Raw genomic sequence first — 18,961 nt, 5'->3', positions numbered from 1 at the left:
GAATAGAATCGCTGGAACATTGCAAACCATTCAGATTAATCCAACATCTAAATACGCATACTGCTGGTATCACCAGTACGTGTTCTTTCTCCTCACCCCCGTGGCAGTAATTGAATTAAGAGTCAGCCGGGAATAACATTTGAATCAATTGACAACCATTGAGCTAGCGTCACGAATTTTCAAACGTCCACTGCCATGTATGAAGGCGAGCGACACCCCGAATGCTAACGTCAAAAAATGGCTCTGAGCACTATGGGACTTAACATCAGTGGTCATCAGTCCCCTAGAACTTAGAACTACTTAAACCTAACTAACCTAAGGACATAACACACATCCATGCCCGAGGCAGGATTCGAACCTGCGACCGTAGCGGTCACGCGGTTCCAGTCTGAAGCGCCTAGAACCGCACGGCCACACCGGCCGGCTGTGCTAACGTCGATCGAGGGGTGTCGTCGTGATCGTATTGAATGACACTGAGCGGTCACATTGTGATGTGTAATTAGTAGGGCCTGGATTTTAATGACAAGTCATATTTTTCTTCTGAACTACAGGGTGAATTTTAGAACAATTTATACACAAATCTAGGCTTTTTAGTGTCGAAAAATGTATTTTGATTGTGCATATAAAGTTATATTTCAATAAATTTTAGTAATAGGTCATATTGCGGCTAACTTTTAATATAATAGGTCATATTTCCGTCAACTTTTGCCAAAAATGCATATACCGTTTTTCTCGTATCTTACGGGACACACGAATAAGAAAATGAATATGTTGTTCACGAGACAGTATTTAACGTGCTGTTATGAAAGATAAACAGATAAATTAGTACATAGCTTTATTTCTCAGACTGTAGCAGAAAATCGGTGTACCACAACAGTCGTTTCGCGAAAATGAAACATTATTGTGCAGAATCGACAACACGCTCTCAGAGCCAACATAGGCGGCTTCTTCCACAATAATCATCGCAGTCGCACAGGTGTTCCCAGTAACCAGTTTGAACACAGCCTTTGCCTTGTTCAACATGCCGAAAGCAAAGTACTCCGACAGCATGAAGTTGCGAGGATATGTTCGAGAATTTGGAGAGAAGTTCTTTAGTACTGATGGGAAAATATTATTTTGTAAACTGTGTGAAGTTAAAGTTAGTGCAGAAAAGCGCGTTAATGTGCAACAACACTGTAATACCGCTGAACATAGCAGCTGTGTGAAACGAAGTGCTGAAAATAACAGCAGGCAAACGTTGTTATTTGAACAGATAGGTTAATCGTCAACCGTGCAATCGTTCTGCAAGGATTTGTGTGAGATGATGGTATCCTGCACCATCCCATTGGAAAAGCTGAAGAATCCACGCTTCAGACGGTTCTTGGAGAAGTACACAACACATCCAGTTCCAGATGAATCTACACTGAGAAAACTATTTATCCGTATGCTACAATGATGTGCTCAACAAAATACGAATTGCTATTCCTGAGCAAAAGATCTGGCTGTCGATAGATGAAACTACGGATATTAGTGGGCGATATATTGCAAATATTGATGTTGGTGTTCTACAAGTTGATGGCCCTGGAGATATGTTCCTACTAACGTGTGAAGCTCTCGATAGACAAAAAATTCGACAATTGCTATTTTGTTTGACAACTGTGTGAAGCTACTGCGGCCGGGTGGTGTGAAAAGAGACAACGTATTGTTGCTTGTAACAGATGGTGCTTCATATATGGCTAAAGCAGCCAAAGGGCTTCAGATTCTCTACCCGAGTATGGTGTACGTCACTTGCCTTGCACACACGTTGCACAGAGTTGCCGAAGAGTTGCAATCAAACTACCCTGACGTGGACAAATAAATTTCCTGTGGCAAGAAAATCTATGTGAAGGCTCCGCTACGGGTGCAGAAATTGAAGGAACAAGCACCTTCAACGCCCCTCCAACCTAAACTTGTTCTTACGCGATGGGGTTCTTGGCTTAATGTTGCTGAGTATTACTGCACCAACTACACCCAAATAAAAACAATCTTCTGTGAGCTTGATAGCGATGAATCAAGTGCCATCAAAATTGTGAAAGAAGTTTTTACAGATACATTGTCTCGAAACTTGGCATACATCAACGCCATTTTTTCAGTGATATCAAAAGCCATCAAACGACTGAAAGCTGTTGGCACTCAGCTGTGTGAGGCCATGAGTATTGTGCAACATGTGCAGAGTGAGTTGGGTGGAGCTCGTGGTCATGTGGCTGACAAAGTGAAAACCAAATTGCAAAGTGTTCTCCAACGGAATCCTCGACATTCTACACTGTGCAAAATTAGTGACAGTCTTTCAGGGAATGCCGCAGCATTTGAAGATACTGAAACAAAGCTGAACTCCAGTGACCTGGCTGCCTTCACATACGCTTCAGTGACGTCTTGTAAAGTGGAGAGGAGCTTTTCCAGGTACAAAACTATCCTCAACGACAACCGTAGATCTTTGACAAAGGAAAACCTGAAAATGCACCTTGTGATCCAGTGCAACTTTGCAGATACTGAAGATTCACATACGGTATTAAATAATGTGAAACGCTTTAAATACTATGTAGAAATAAAAACATTGTTTTACTGTTTCGATAGATGATCTTTTCACTGCACTTTGTTTTTAGAAAATAAAACATTCAGACATTCAAAAAAATAGGTGCAAATTAGCCACAAACCCTACAGAAGGAAAGAACTATACTTACGATATTTTTAGAAGTGAATTTTGTATTACTTTATGGTGAATAAAAAATTAAATAAACAAACAAGAATGCTTTAAATAAACTTAATTAAGTCATATTTTATTTTGTAAGGTCATATTTATGTAAGTTTTAGGTCATAAATGCTTGCATATTTCACTGTTTTTTAGAGAGAAAGAGACGGTAGAAAAAAGAGACATAGATATAAAAACATCCATGCATGAAACCTTTCTGAGCACAAAATCACAACTGGAGACTGCGAATACACAAAAGAAAATACCTTATGTAAACGAAGGTAGTGACAAAAAAAAATAATGATGAAAACAGGTAACCAGTTGATACCTGTAACATACACAATTTAAACACACCAACACATGGAACCACCAGTAACCGGAACTCCCCCGGTAGGACAATCTGTCACTGCACAATCCAACAATTCCACCAAAGACCGAAACAATAAATCCCCACTATCATTCTGTTCTCAGTCTAATAACAACAAACCGAAACAAAAGAAACCTACCCCCTGTGTAACAGCTGGTGTCGTAACACTAGGAAAACCACACAAAAAGAGTCTTCTACACAAGGCAAGTACTTTTTTTTTTTTTTTTTGAACTTCGCATGTGACGAAAGATGTGATTAACGCGTGTGACATAGTGAAGGTAGCGCAACACCAAGATACACAGCACAAGCCACAAAACGCCGACCTCAGCACGTCAACCGACACCATAACTACGTCCCAGGGTGCCGACATGAGGTCCAACGAACACACCACCAAAGACCATTGCAAAAAGCGCCACTCTGTCCCAGAGATGCTCTCACCCGGCACTAGCCCGACGTCATCTAGTACCACAAAACCAGCACCCATCGCAGACAACAATATCTATAATTATAGTGACTTAGAACTTAATATTAAGCTAAGTAGATTAGAAAGAAAGGAAATTTTACAGACAGCTCAGAGAATGATGCTAAGGCAGCTGCCTAAAGGGTGACTTTGTCTGTTTCCCAACTACGGAGCAAACATCCTTAAGACGGAAAGCATACCAATCGACCCCGACCAGTTGTTAGACTTAATCATACTAGGATGTATACGAATTTGACATGGATAAGATTTGTTCCGACCGTGTCATGTCACACGGACGGAAGTTTTACAAGTATGCTCAAACTGGTAGCAAATACTACGTACGCGTTAAACACCCATAGCATCACTAATGAACATTCTTCAACTAAATGCAATGAGGAACAAGCAATTTAGTGTTGAACTCCCCAAAATACTTAAAGACCTTAACATTGATATACTGTGTCTACAGGAGCCATACACCAACCAAGGAAAACTGACATACTTTCCGACAAATGTAACAACCATAAACGGTAGTCAGGACAGCAAGGCAGCAGTTTCCATATTAAATAAACATACAAATACTGCCAAAATATCCGAATTATGTAATGAAGACTTGGTAACAATTGAACTTTCGTACCAAGGTGAAATATAGATTATTGCTTCACCGTATGCACAATAGTCATTCCATAGCACGGCGCGCTATAAAAATTATGTAAAGCTAATAGCCAAATGTGCACTAGGTAAGAAGTTTCTCGTATGCTCTAACATAAACGCCAAGTCTACCCTTTGGACTTCCAACACAACAGACGACAGAGGACGCATGATAAATGGCGTCATACAGGAAACCCGACTACACGTAGTTAACGTAGAAGCGAACATACCGACACATAGTGGACATGTCGGATCAAATAGTCATAGACATAACGCTACCAGAGAACGCATAACGGACTGGAAAGTACAATAACACATTACTGTCAATGACCACAAAGCGATCACTTTCAGGCTAACAAGACAAAAGAACACAACCAACACAGTACACACCCGACACTCGCTATTCCATAAAGCTGACTGGGAGAGACTAAGAGGAATAGTACAAGACGGCTAAGTACGCAACAGCAATTGTGCTCGACATTGCGGGTGCCTTTGGTAATCTCTGGTGGCCCGTAACGTTCAAGAGGCTCATGCAACTGGAGGTACGCGAAGCAGTATACGGGGTGCGTTCAAGTTCTAAGGCCTCCGATTCTTTTTCTAATTAACTACTCACCCGAAATCGATGAAACTGGCTTTACTTCTCGACGTAATCGCCCTGCAGACGTACACATTTTTCACAACGCTGACGCCATGATTCCCTGGCAGCGGCGAAGGCTTCTTTAGGAGTCTGTTTTGACCACTGGAAAATCGCTGAGGCAATAGCAGCACGGCTGGTGAATGTGCGGCCACGGAGAGTGTCTTTCATTGTTGGAATAAGCCAAAAGTCACTAGGAGCCAGGTCAGGTGAGTAGGGAGTATGAGGAACTACTTCAAAGTTGTTATCACGAAGAAACTGTTGCGTAACGTTAGCTCGATGTGCGGGTGCGTTGTCTTGGTGAAACAGTACACGCGCAGCCCTTCCTGGACGTTTCTGTTGCAGTGCAGGAAGGAATTTGTTCTTCAAAACATTTTCGTAGGATGCACCTGTTACCGTAGTGCCCTTTGGAACGCAATGGGTAAGGATTACGTCCTCGCTGTCCCAGAACATGGACACCATCATCATTTTTTCAGCACTGGCGTTTACCCGAAATTTTTTTGGTGCCGGTGAATCTGTGTGCTTCCATTGAGCTGACTGACGCTTTGTTTCTGGATTGAAAAATGGCATCCACGTCTCATCCACTGTCACAACTGACGAAAAGAAAGTCCCATTCATGCTGTCGTTGCACGTCAACATTGCTTGGCAACATGCCACACGGGCAGCCATGTGGTCGTCCGTCAGCATTCGTGGCACCCACATGGAAGACACTTTTCGCATTTTCAGGTCGTCATGCAGGATTGTGTGCACAGAACCCACAGAAATGCCAACTCTGGAGGCGATCTGTTCAACAGTCAATCGGCGATCCCCAAAAACAATTCTCTCCACTTTCTCGATCATGTCGTCAGACCGGCTTGTGCGAGCCCGAGGTTGTTTCGGTTTGTTGTCACACGATGTTCTGCCTTCATTAAACTGTCGCACCCACGAACGCACTTTCGACACATCCATAACTCCATCACCACATGTCTCCTTCAACTGTCGATGAATTTCAATTGGTTTCACACCACGCAAATTCAGAAAACGAATGATTGCACGCTTTTCAAGTAAGGAAAACGTCGCCATTTTAAGTATTTAAAACGGTTCTCATTCTCACCGCTGGTGGTAAAATTTCCATCTGCCGTACGGTGCTGCCATCTCTGGGACGTATTGACAATGAATGCGGCCTCATTTTAAAACAATGTGCATGTTTCTATCTCTTTCCAGCCCAGAGAAAAAAATCGGAGGCCTTAGAACTTGAATGCACCTCGTAGAACAGTCTACCAGCCTGCTGTAAGAACAGAGTGGTCGAATGGTAGACGGACGGCCGAAAAGCAATCAAACGCATTACTAAAGGCTGCCCCCAAGGGTCGATCTGTGGCCCCATCGTCTGGGGCCATACACTATTGAAACCCTCTTGCAACTATTGGAAGGAACAATAAAGACACTTGGAATTGTTGCATACGCAGGTGACCTTTTGGCCGTAGTCTCTGCTAACAATAGGTCCTAGCTAGAAGAAAGAGCAAAGGAACGCTCAAAACAATAACACTAGTGTGTCTCACAAAAACAAACTCATGATGGTGGTAGCAAAGCAACACACACTTTACTGAAAGGGTCTCTCCAGAGAAACTTTAGTGTTAAAATTGGGGACACAAACATTAAACGAGGAATCACCACACGCTATCTTCGGGTACACATAGACGAAAAGCCAAATTTCCATGAACACATGCGCATTGATACAAACAAACAAGAAAAAAGTACAACACAAACTGGCAAGATTAAATTCAGAACAATTTAAACTCCTCTTGTCATTTACACGGACTTAGCTTCGCTGCCAGCACATGGGCTCACAGGTTGAGTCTGTCAACAAATCAGACTCTCGTCAGACGATGACAAAGGAGAGGCTTACTTAGACAATCGGTAGCTTTCGGCACCACCCCAGTGGAATCACTCTGTGTCTACCCAATAGACATTAAGATAAGATACAGAGCGGCTATGTACTTGCTTAAGGTGGGCAGCGACGACCAGGTTCGAAAGATTGCTGGTGTAGCAATTCACACAAAACGCCAAATAAAAAATTGGAAGATGAATACCCGACAAGGGGAATGTGACGCAAGTGATAAGGGCCGCAGGCTACATCAGTTCTTTCCCGACGTAAAGGAGAGACTGAAACTCAAAACATATCGATCCCAGACGCAGTATAGTCCACTTTTTAACAGGGCACGGCCTTATCCCACGCACTAAAACCTCGTGAATCTTAGGCAGACACCAACATGCACATGTCGCAAAGAACGCTGTGCAGAAAACATCGCCTTTTTCTGCAGACGATGTACCATCTTCAGACAAACAACACACTTAAACCTCAACAATATTCAAGACACCATACACGCAATGTTCAGAGACGACGACCGATGGACCATGTTAAACACACTCATTGACAATATATGCAAAGCGACATATAGAGAGGATGTCCGAGGGGGACAACGAGCCTATATGCAAAGACAGGAAGGAATCCATAGGGTGGAAAACAGCAATGATTCCGACATGGTATCTGGTGATGACGCTGGCCCCGACAAGTCTTCCACTATCAACTTTCCTATTCTCTGTTTTTATTCTTCCTAAAAATGTGGTTATGGTTTATAATTCTATTTTCCATAATTTTGTTAATTTCATAACTTTACTATCTTTTATCTAGCCATCGTAAATTCAAAAATCTTGTTTATTTCAGAAAAAATTTTCCTAATTTATAACGTGTCTTCAAGTTATAACAAGTCAGAACCTCTTCTCTGTCTTCATAAATTCATATCTTCCATTCATAAATTGGTAATTTTAAGATTTTCGTTTCTTAATTACTTATAAGTTTATAAATATTTAAATCTGCAATATTACTAATTCTTATTAAAAATAAGAAAAAAACAAATAAGAATCGCATTCTGTACGCGTACTATTTCATATTGTGAAAGTACAACCTATCTTAGTAAGAAGGTGGCAGGTCATTTGTAAATAGCAGCAAATAAATAAAGTAAATAAGTAGTAATAAAGTCACTGTGGTGCCAACTACTGCTCAAATTTCTGCTGTAGATGCAGTACGATGCGCCAGAGCCATACACCGAATACAATGGTCTTCCCTCTCGGTAGCACCACGTGGCCTTCCGGAGCCCTGTACATTCCCGTGACCACCGTTGCCAATAATAATGTACAGCGGCTACCTTCCTGCCAAGTCTTGATGCAATATCGTGGAAGGAACATCCAGTTTCTCGTAGCCCTGTTAGACGACCTCGTTCAAACCTAGTGAGGTGTTGATAATGGCGACTTTGTCACCTTAAAAGGCATTCGTGACTGACATCAACTAACCAGTCCAATCTCAAAGGTAACTAAAGCTCACGACCGATCGTTACAGCGTGTATTTAAAGCAAACCTAATTTGTATCCTCATGGTGATGCTACCAGCGCCCTTCTTATGCGACTGGCACGAAATCAAAACACACTTCAGTTTTCAGATGTAGAAACATGCCTACCAACTTTCATTTATGCCGCACTACTCCTTCTCGGTGTTGTAATTGTTTTCCGTCAGCGTACGAGTATATATTCAATACTGTGAAACACGTCTCTTCTGCTACAAGATCTTTTGTTTCCATATTGTTACAGGAGACAGAATAGGTCAATAACAGGAAAACTTTTTGAAGTAAACATCGGTTCTAAAATACGTACCTTAAGACCTGTGAGCATTTGTTTGGCAGAACAGATATATTTCACTGTACCCAAGATGAACATGTGCTCACAACTCTTAAAGTATGCAATTCAGAGCCCATATTTCCTTTTTTGTCCAAACTACCACCTCTCAAAATATGGAAATCAAAAACAGTGCAGTAGAAAGGTTTTTTTTCAGGATATCTAAGATGAAGAAGTGCACGTAGCACATAATGTATGAATTTTAGAGATCATTTTATTAGACTTTCTTCTTGTTTTGGTGCATATTACCACCTATGAAGGTTTGTCAGTGGTGTTCTGGTTCACTCTACTGGTCCTATGTGACATGACGTTTGAACTATCACATATGTAGAGTGATTCAGCTTCCCCTACCAATGTCGTTTTATGCAACCCGTTCTACATCTTTATCAGGAATTGTATCCTGATAGTCGACAGCCACGTAATAACTTCCTGGCAGATTAAAACTGTGTGCCCGACCGAGACTCGAACTCGGGACCTTTGCCTATCGCGGGCAAGTGCTCTACCAACTGAGCTACCGAAGCACGACTCACGTCCGGTACTCACAGCTTTACTTCTGCCAGTACCTCGTCTGCTACCTTCCAAACTTTACAGAAGCTCTCCTGCGAACCTTGCAGAACTAGCACTCCTGAAAGAAAGGATATTGCGGAGACATGGCTTAGCCACAGCCTGGGGGATGTTTCCAGAATGAGATTTTCACTCTGCAGCGGAGTGTGCGCTGATATGAAACTTCCTGGCAGATTAAAACTGTGTGCCCGACCGAGACTCGAACTCGGGACCTTTGCCTTTCGCGGGCAAGTGCTCTACCAACTGAGCTACCTAAGCACAACTCACGTCAGGTACTCACAGCTTTACTTCTGTCAGTACCTCGTCTCCTACCTTCCAAACTTTACAGAAGCTCTCCTGCGAACCTTGCAGAACTAGCACTCCTGAAAGAAAGGATATTGCGGAGACATGGCTTAGCCACAGCCTGGGGGATGTTTCCAGAATGAGATTTTCACTCTGCAGCGGAGTGTGCGCTGATATGAAACTTCCTGGCAGATTAAAACTGTGTGCCCGACCGAGACTAGAACTCGCAATCCTTTCTTTCAGGAGTGTTAGTTCTGCAAGGTTCGCAGGAGAGCTTCTGTAAAGTTATGAAGGTAGGAGACGAGGTACTGGCAGAAGTAAAGCTGTGAGTACCGGACGTGAGTCGTGCTTCGGTAGCTCAGTTGGTAGAGCACTTGCCCGCGAAAGGCAAAGGTCCCGAGTTCGAGTCTCGGTCGGGCACGCAGTTTTAATCTGCCAGGAAGTTTCATATCAGCGCACACTCCGCTGCAGAGTGAAAATCTCGTTCTGGAAACATCCCCCAGGCTGTGGCTAAGCCATGTCTCCGCAATATCCTTTCTTTCAGGAGTGCTAGTTCTGCAAGGTTCGCAGGAGAGCTTCTGTAAAGTTTGGAAGGTAGGAGACGAGGTACTGGCAGAAGTAAAGCTGTGAGTACCGGACGTGAGTCGTGCTTCGGTAGCTCAGTTGGTAGAGCACTTGCCCGCGAAAGGCAAAGGTCCCGAGTTCGAGTCTCGGTCGGGCACACAGTTTTAATCTGCCAGGAAGTTTCATATCAGCGCACACTCCGCTGCAGAGTGAAAATCTCATTCTGGAAACATCCCCCAGGCTGTGGCTAAGCCATGTCTCCGCAATATCCTTTCTTTCAGGAGTGCTAGTTCTGCAAGGTTCGCAGGAGAGCTTCTGTAAAGTTTGGAAGGTAGCAGACGAGGTACTGGCAGAAGTAAAGCTGTGAGTACCGGACGTGAGTCGTGCTTCGGTAGCTCAGTTGGTAGAGCACTTGCCCGCGAAAGGCAAAGGTCCCGAGTTCGAGTCTCGGTCGGGCACACAGTTTTAATCTGCCAGGAAGTTTCATATCAGCGCACACTCCGCTGCAGAGTGAAACTCTCATTCTGGAAACATCCCCCAGGCTGTGGCTAAGCCATGTCTCCGCAATATCCTTTCCTTCAGGAGTGCTAGTTCTGCAAGGTTCGCAGGAGAGCTTCTGTAAAGTTTGGAAGGTAGCAGACGAGGTACTGGCAGAAGTAAAGCTGTGAGTACCGGACGTGAGTCGTGCTTCGGTAGCTCAGTTGGTAGAGCACTTGCCCGCGAAAGGCAAAGGTCCCGAGTTCGAGTCTCGGTCGGGCACACAGTTTTAATCTGCCAGGAAGTTTCATATCAGCGCACACTCCGCTGCAGAGTGAAAATCTCATTCTGGAAACATCCCCCAGGCTGTGGCTAAGCCATGTCTCCGCAATATCCTTTCTTTCAGGAGTGCTAGTTCTGCAAGGTTCGCAGGAGAGCTTCTGTAAAGTTTGGAAGGTAGGAGACGAGGTACTGGCAGAAGTAAAGCTGTGAGTACCGGACGTGAGTCGTGCTTCGGTAGCTCAGTTGGTAGAGCACTTGCCCGCGAAAGGCAAAGGTCCCGAGTTCGAGTCTCGGTCGGGCACACAGTTTTAATCTGCCAGGAAGTTTCATATCAGCGCACACTCCGCTGCAGAGTGAAAATCTCATTCTGGAAACATCCCCCAGGCTGTGGCTAAGCCATGTCTCCGCAATATCCTTTCTTTCAGGAGTGCTAGTTCTGCAAGGTTCGCAGGAGAGCTTCTGTAAAGTTTGGAAGGTAGGAGACGAGGTACTGGCAGAAGTAAATCTGTGAGTACCGGGCGTGAGTCGTGCTTCGGTAGCTCAGTTGGTAGAGCACTTGCCCGCGAAAGGCAAAGGTCCCGAGTTCGAGTCTCGGTCGGGCACACAGTTTTAATCTGCCAGGAAGTTTCATATCAGCGCACACTCCGCTGCAGAGTGAAAATCTCGTTCTGGAAACATCCCCCAGGCTGTGGCTAAGCCATGTCTCCGCAATATCCTTTCTTTCAGGAGTGCTAGTTCTGCAAGGTTCGCAGGAGAGCTTCTGTAAAGTTTGGAAGGTAGGAGACGAGGTACTGGCAGAAGTAAAGCTGTGAGTACCGGACGTGAGTCGTGCTTCGGTAGCTCAGTTGGTAGAGCACTTGCCCGCGAAAGGCAAAAGTCCCGAGTTCGAGGCTCGGTCGGGCACACAGTTTTAATCTGCCAGGAAGTTTCATATCAGCGCACACTCCGCTGCAGAGTGAAAATCTCATTCTAGCCACGTAATAGATACAAGTTCCCTCTCAGAGCTTTGGGCGACTGTTAACAAACGGAATCATACTGTAAAAAATTCAAGTGAAGATTGGTCATGAGTTACATGGTATTTTTGGATCAAGACATACCTCACTTCTACCATACTTATCCAAGAGTCTCCAATCTTTCTTTGTGTAATTAGCAACGTAGTCATACTGCGTTTGGATGACTCTGTAAGTTCATTCCGTTTATAGTATGTAATCTTTCGCAGATGATTCGGAAGCGTTACCTTATAAAATATTTCACCATTTGAAACAACGAAATTAACAGGATATATCAAAAGGGAAGCGTGGAAGTAATACTTTGCAGTATACAACCCAATGAAAATATGAATATATGACTCGCCTCCTTAATGTGCTAAAGAAGCTTAATAAACGAAATGTGTACAAAAGGTATAAAATATTTTCGCATACTTTGCCAGTTAGTCTGCGACATTTTGATAACGTGTTTCACATCTCCAGAGCGAACTGGCCAACAACAATTTTCTGTAACCTGTGTTTGCACAAAACGACATCGGTAGGTACAGTTGGATCACCTTGTGTATACATGGTGATTGTTATTAACGTTAAAAAACCCTGATGCAACATATATGACGCTGAGACAATGAATAATTTAATGCAAGACACATGGGGTCCAAAATATAGCAAATACCTCAAAAATGGATGACAGATTTTGAACATGTGGCGTTACTACACGACGTACCTCGCTGTACGTGCAGCTGTTGAGCCTGTCGGTCTATGGCATCTGACCATCCCAACCCAAATCAAATATTGCCGTCAGTGTAGCTCTGGGTCCACGTGTGCAACTTTAGCGCATGGAATTCAGGTTCGAGTCCTGCGCCGAGCAGGCAGTACTTTTTTTCGTTGAATTAAACATTTATGTGCTTACGTTGAGGTAATATTTACCATTGTATTTACCAGTCTCGCAGTCTCCACTGGTTTATTGCAAAGTACAGTACAACAAAAGCCTACCGCACAGCGTCACAAGTATAAGACTAGTCTTCCGAATTGCGTCGTTACCACTAAATCACCTAGCTTTTCTTTACACAAAATGTCTTTTTCTTTTTTTTTCATTTTTGAGCCATCAGTCTTCTGATTGGATGGATGCGACCCGCCACGAATTCCTCTCCTGTGCCAACATCTTCATCCCAGAGTAGCACTTGCAACCTACGACCAAAATTATTTGCTGGATGTATTCCAATCTCCGTCTTCCTCTACAGATTTTGCCCTCTACAGCTCCCTCTATTACCATGGAAATCATTCTCTGATGTCTTAACAGATGTCCTGTCATCCTGTCCCTACCCCTTGTCAGTATTTTCCACTTATTACTTTCCTCTATGATTCTTCTCAGAAGCTTTTTATTCCTTACCATATCATTCCATTTAATTTTAAACATTCGTCTGTAGCACCACATCTCAAATGCTTCTGCCCAGAGCCGCCTTATTCCTTACCTTATGAGTCCACTTAATTTTCAACTTTCCTCAGTAGCAGAACTTCTCAAATACTTCGATTCTCTTCTATTCCAGTTTTCCCATAGTCCATGTTTCACTACCATACAATGCTTTGCTCCAAACGTACATCCTCAGAAATTTCTTCCTCAAATGAAGGCCTATGTTTGGTGCTGGTAGACTACTCTTGGCAAGGAATGCTCTTTTTGTCAGTGCTAGTCTGCTTTTGATGTCCTCCTTGCTCCGTCCGTCATGGGTTATTTTGCTGCCACCGTAGAAGAATTCCTTAACTTCATCTTCTTCGTGACCACCAATCCTAACGTTAAGTTTCACGCTGTTGTCATTTATGCTACTTCTAATTACTTTTGTCTTTCTTCGATTTACTCGCAGTCCATATTCTGTACTTAGTACAATTTTCATTCCAGTCAACAGATCGCCTAATTCTTCTTCACTTTCACTCAGATATCAATGACATCAGCAAATCGTATCATTGATATCTTTTCACCTTGAATCTCGGTTCCACTCCCGAACCTTTCTTTTATTTCCATCATTGCTTCTTCGATGTACAGATTGATGGTAGGGGCGAAAGACTACATTCCTGTCTTACACCCTGTTTAATCCGAGCACTTCGTTCTTGATCGTCCACTTGGCTCTTGTACCTATTATATACTACTTCTCTTCCTATAACTAACTCCTATTTTTTCCAGAAATTCGAAGTTTTTGCACCATTTTACGTTGTCGAACGCTTTCTCCAGATCGATAAGTCCTATGAACGTGTCTTGATTTTTCTTTAGTCTTGCTTCCATTATCAACCGCAACGTCAGAATTGTCTCTCTGGTGCCTGTACGTTTTCTAAAGCCAAACTGATCCTCATCTAACACATCCTCAATTTTCTTTTCCATTCTCCATATATTATTCTTGTTAGCAACTTGGATGCATAAGCTGTTAAGCTCATTGTATGATAATTCTCGCACTTGTCAGTTCTTGCAGTCTTCGGAATTGTTCGGATGATATTTTTCCAAAAGTCAAATCGTATGCCACTAGACTAAACCACTCTACACACTAACGCGAAAAGTTGTTTTGTTGCCATTTTCCCACAGTATTTTAGAAGTTCTGATGGAATGTTATCTACCCCTTCTGCTTTATTTGATCTCCAGTCCTCCAGAGTTCTCTTAAATTGTGATTCTTACACTGGATCCCCTATCTCTTTTAAATCGACTCCTGTTTCTTCTTCTATCACATCAGACAAATCTTCCCCCTCATACAGGCCTTCAATATACTCTTTCCTCCTATCTGCTCTCTCCTTTGAATTTAGTCCGCAGCTCGTGGTCTAGTGGCTAGCGTTGCTGCCTCTGGATCACAGGGTCCCGGGTTCGATTCCCATCTGGGTTGAGGATTTTCTCTGCTCGGGGACTGGGTGTTTGTCTTGTCTTCATCATTTCATCATCATCATTCATGAAATTGGCGAGACCGGACTGAGTAAAGATTCGGTACTTGTACGGCCGCTGATAACCGCGCAGTTGAGCGCCCCACAAACCAAACATCATCATCATCCTCTGAATTGAACGGTGGAATTCCCGTTACACTCTTAATGTTGCCACCCTTGCTTTTAATTTCACCGAATGCTGATTTGACTTTCCTATATGCTGAGTCAGTCCTTCTGTCAATAATTTCTTTTTCAATTTCTTCAAATTTTTCATGCAGTCATTTCGTCTTATCTTTCCTGCACTTCCTATGTATTTCATTCCTCAACGACTTGTATTTCTGTATTGCTGAATTTCCCTGAACATTTTTGTACTTCCTTCTTTCATCGATCAACTGAAGTATTTCTTCTGTTACCCATGGTTTCTACGCTTTATCGTGCCTAAGTTTTTCTTTCCATCTTCTGTGATTGCCCTCTTTAGAGATGTCCATTCCTCTTCAACTGTACTGCCTACTGAGCTACTCCGTATTGCTGTATCTATAGCCTTAGAGAACATCAAGCATATCTCCTCATTCCTTAGTAATACCATATCCCTCTTCTTTGCCTACTGATTCTTCTTGACTAATCTCTTAAACTTCAGCCTACCCTTCATCACTACTAAATTGTGATCTGAGTCTATATCTGCTCATGGTGCGCCTTACAATCCAGTATCTGCTTTTGGAATCTGTCTGACGATGATATAATATAAGTGAAATCTTCCAGAATCACCCGGCCTTTCCAAATATACCTCCTCGCCTTGTGATTCTTGAACATGGTATTCACTATTACCAGCTGAAATTTATTAGAGAACTCAATTAGTCTTTCTCCTCTCTTTCCTTGTCCCAAGCTCAACTTCTTCTTTTCTTCAACTTCTTCCCTTATAACCTCATTTCAGGCCCCCATGACTATTAGATTTTCATCTCCCTTTACGTACCATATTACCTTCCTCATATACTTTCTCAATCTCTTCATCTTCAGCTTCATACATCAGCATGTATAACTGAACTATCTTTCTCGATGTCGGTTTGCTGTCGACTCTGATAAGAACGACCCCATCTGTGAACTATTCACAGTAACAAACTCTTTGCCCTACCTTCTTACTAATAACGAATCCTACTCTAGTGACAGCATTTTCTGCTGCTCTTGATATTACTCTATACTCATCTAACCAGTAATCCTTGTCTTCTTTCCATTTCACTTCGTTGCCCCCTACCATATCTAGAATGAGCTTTCGCATTTCCTTTTCAGATTTTCTAGCTTCCCTACCACTTTAAAACTTTTCACTTTCCATGCCCCGACTCACATAACTTTATCCTTTCGTTGGTTATTCAATCTTTTTCTCATGATCATCTCCCCCTTGCCAGTCCCCTCCCAGAGATCCAATTGGGGACTGTTCTGGAATCTTTTGCCCATAGAAAGTGAGACAGGACAAGTTACTCTCTCACCTATTTTTCGTATACGGAAAATTATTAAAGATTTTGTTATAACCTTGCGCACCTTGTGCGAGAGACTAGAAAGTTAACAGCCTGAGCAGATGTTGATGGAGCCTGGTAGGGCGCTGAAAGCATGAGGTATTTTTATGTTCTTAGTTCATAGAAACGGCATGTTGGAAGTTGAAAGCAATTGGCGGCGATCCCATCCCTCAGTATATCTTGCAGGACAGGCCCACAGCCGTACAGGGCAGAGAGAGCAGATCCTAGTCAAGACAGGTCTCCAGCAGGACACAGCCCCTACACCTGCATTGCTGGAGGCGACAGACTGAAGGGATGTACCTACACAATGGAATCGTAAACCAGGCATTGTGTGCAGAGCCACGCGTAATAAAAATTCACGCATTTTCGTGTTTGCCGATACTGCAAATAGGCTTGTGACCCACTTCCATCGTCTGCCTCGGTTGTATATGAAACTCCAGCGTCTGAGAAATATTTAGAGACAGAATCTTTATTACACCTCATAGCTAGGACTAACATGCTCCAAGGCACAGGCGATCTAGATAAAGATCTTTAAGATTGTATCTTTTCACTTGTTGCTGCGGAAAGCGACGCGTCTTCAGAGAAAAACATCTTCTCCCTCTGCGAAAACTTAAAAAAGCCAGTAATTGGCGGTTTCTTTTTTTTCTTCAGAGACGCAGGTTTCTTAACTCTTGCGCTGGTTCGACATGAGTTTGTACTGACGTGTAGGAGGGGAGATATAGCGCCTCTAAAGCCCTGTGATTGGATCAGGTTGGGGTGAAGACGGTGTCGTTAGTGCACATTGCGGAAAAACGAATTTTTTTTTTATCTGGAGAGGTGTGAGGTACTCGGGTTCTCGACTTCGGTCTGGAAGGGATCTTCTGGTTGAAGCTCTGACATGTGTGGTTGGTGCTTGGGACCTGTCCTGAGACTGACTTCACTTGCAAGTAGTTAGACTGAAGAGCCTGTGGTGAAATTCTTACTGTACCGACAGAGTGACTGCAAACGTCTCAGACTACACGTCTGCCGAGGGCACACTTATTCGTTTTTGGTTTACCGGTCTTGATGTTTAATATCTCTCTGCGCTCTGTCGTGTAAATGAGACAAATTGGTCCTTGGTACGGCCAGTGAACACTGAAATCTATCAGGGCTCTGGTAGAGAGTAAATTGCGATCCGTCTGCCTGATCGCTAGACCGTGAGAGTTTGCATTCCTTTCGTGGCCGCGATCGATTCACAGGTGCTGCCTTACGCCTCGCCTCCGCCACACACATCTCGCCAGCTGCAAGCTGCACGAAGCTAACACGAAGCTGCACGAAGCTAACAGGGTAACGTACTGCTGATCCCTTGTTAGGGCGTACAGATCTCAATCGCCACTTGCTCTCAGCTACACCCATATAGTCTTCTGTACATTATCAATCAAAGTACATTATCAATCAAAGGCTGCTCAGCATCAGATCAATTCAGATTTCGTTATCCACGTTTTTAGGGCCAGAGTACTTCACTCACTTCTGCCACCCAGGATCCTTGTCCATTGTTCTCTTAACCCAACTGTTAGTTGTTTACTGTATACAGTCAATAACTATAATGTAAGTCTCTTTTTATTTTAAAAAATAAATGTTTTTAGTAAATTTTTCTACATTCTCAATCATTTTATAAAGTCGGCACCACAGGTTAAATTTCGTTGTGGCGTCCCATGCCAGGATAACTTACAAGAGATCATGATAACAGTTTTGAATAAAAAGAAAGAAACACAAATTAAGAACTGCGATTACTTGGTTACAATGAGGAAACTAATTTTGTAACTTCCACGTTTACAACAGATCATATGTACAAAAGGCGTTCGAAATTTGCACCGTTTGCTCGAGTACTACTATTGGACCACCCAATCATCCCTTCATGACCAAGAACAACCGCTGCACGTGCAGCGACGTACGTCATCTGATGACGTCAAATGTTCGACGTTTCTCAACCATTTTTGTGCCATTTCCAGGCATTTGGGACCCCATATGCCTTTGTATTAAATTACCTGTCTCAGCGTCATCTACGACGTTTCGGTGGTTTTTAAACATTAATAAGAATCACGCTGTGGACGTATACTCCTCACATTACAGTTTTTGTTGGAGAGTTCGGCGCGTACCACTATCAGTATCTCCCTTTCCGTAACCAGGCGCCAGTGGTACCCGGTCGTCAAGTCTTCATGTGAGTTCGAATCTCTCAAATTTTACCTTCAGGTCTTTATGCGAGCTGTATATAGGAAGCAATATATTGGATAGCTGTTCCAGACCGAGCGAGGTGGCGCAGCAGTGGTAGCACACAGGACTCGCATTCGGGAGGACGACGGTTCAATCCCGCGTCCGGCCATCCTGATTTAGGTTTTCCGTGATTTCCCTAAATCGCTCCAGGCAAATGCTGGGATGGTTCCTTTGAAAGGGAACGGCTGGCTTCCTTCCCCATCCTTCCCTAATCCAATGAGACTGATGACCTCGCTGTTTGGTCTCTTCCCCCCAAACAACCCAACCCAACCCAACTGTTCTAGGAAAGTACACACTCGGAATTTTAACAGGAAACCACACCGAGATATACACTGCCTCTTTTGTAGCGTCTGCACGTGGATTGGATTAACATCCCCGCGACACTTTCTGGCTTACCGAGTGGACGAAAATAGTTGCTCTTCTTTCGAACGCTATCAAGGAAAGTGTCAGGGAAATACTCAGGTATCAGTCATCGATGGAGTCGGGTTGAACTACACTCCAAGAAGATTTTTCCAACCAATTTCGGCTTAGCATGCACCTTTCTTATGATTAGTTTTTAGTGGATATTCCACTTGAAATCGCTCCATACGCGCACTCCCAGTCATTTAAAGGATATGAGTATTAGCGGTTGGTCGTCTGTCGTATAAT

At 43.3% G+C, this 18,961-nt stretch overlaps 1 non-coding gene across 1 annotated transcript; it reads left to right on the top strand.

Annotated features, from left to right (window-relative positions):
* The first annotated feature begins 9,716 nt into the window (after positions 1–9,716).
* Positions 9,717–9,793, top strand: Trnas-cga (transfer RNA serine (anticodon CGA)). The gene has a single exon. It is a non-coding gene; the product is annotated as a tRNA-Ser (tRNA).
* The last annotated feature ends 9,168 nt before the right edge of the window (positions 9,794–18,961 follow it).

The sequence above is a fragment of the Schistocerca serialis genome, chromosome 2 (genome assembly GCF_023864345.2).
Source record: "Schistocerca serialis cubense isolate TAMUIC-IGC-003099 chromosome 2, iqSchSeri2.2, whole genome shotgun sequence".
Taxonomy (NCBI): domain Eukaryota; kingdom Metazoa; phylum Arthropoda; class Insecta; order Orthoptera; family Acrididae; genus Schistocerca; species Schistocerca serialis.
This window is presented reverse-complemented; position numbering and strand designations above follow the sequence as displayed.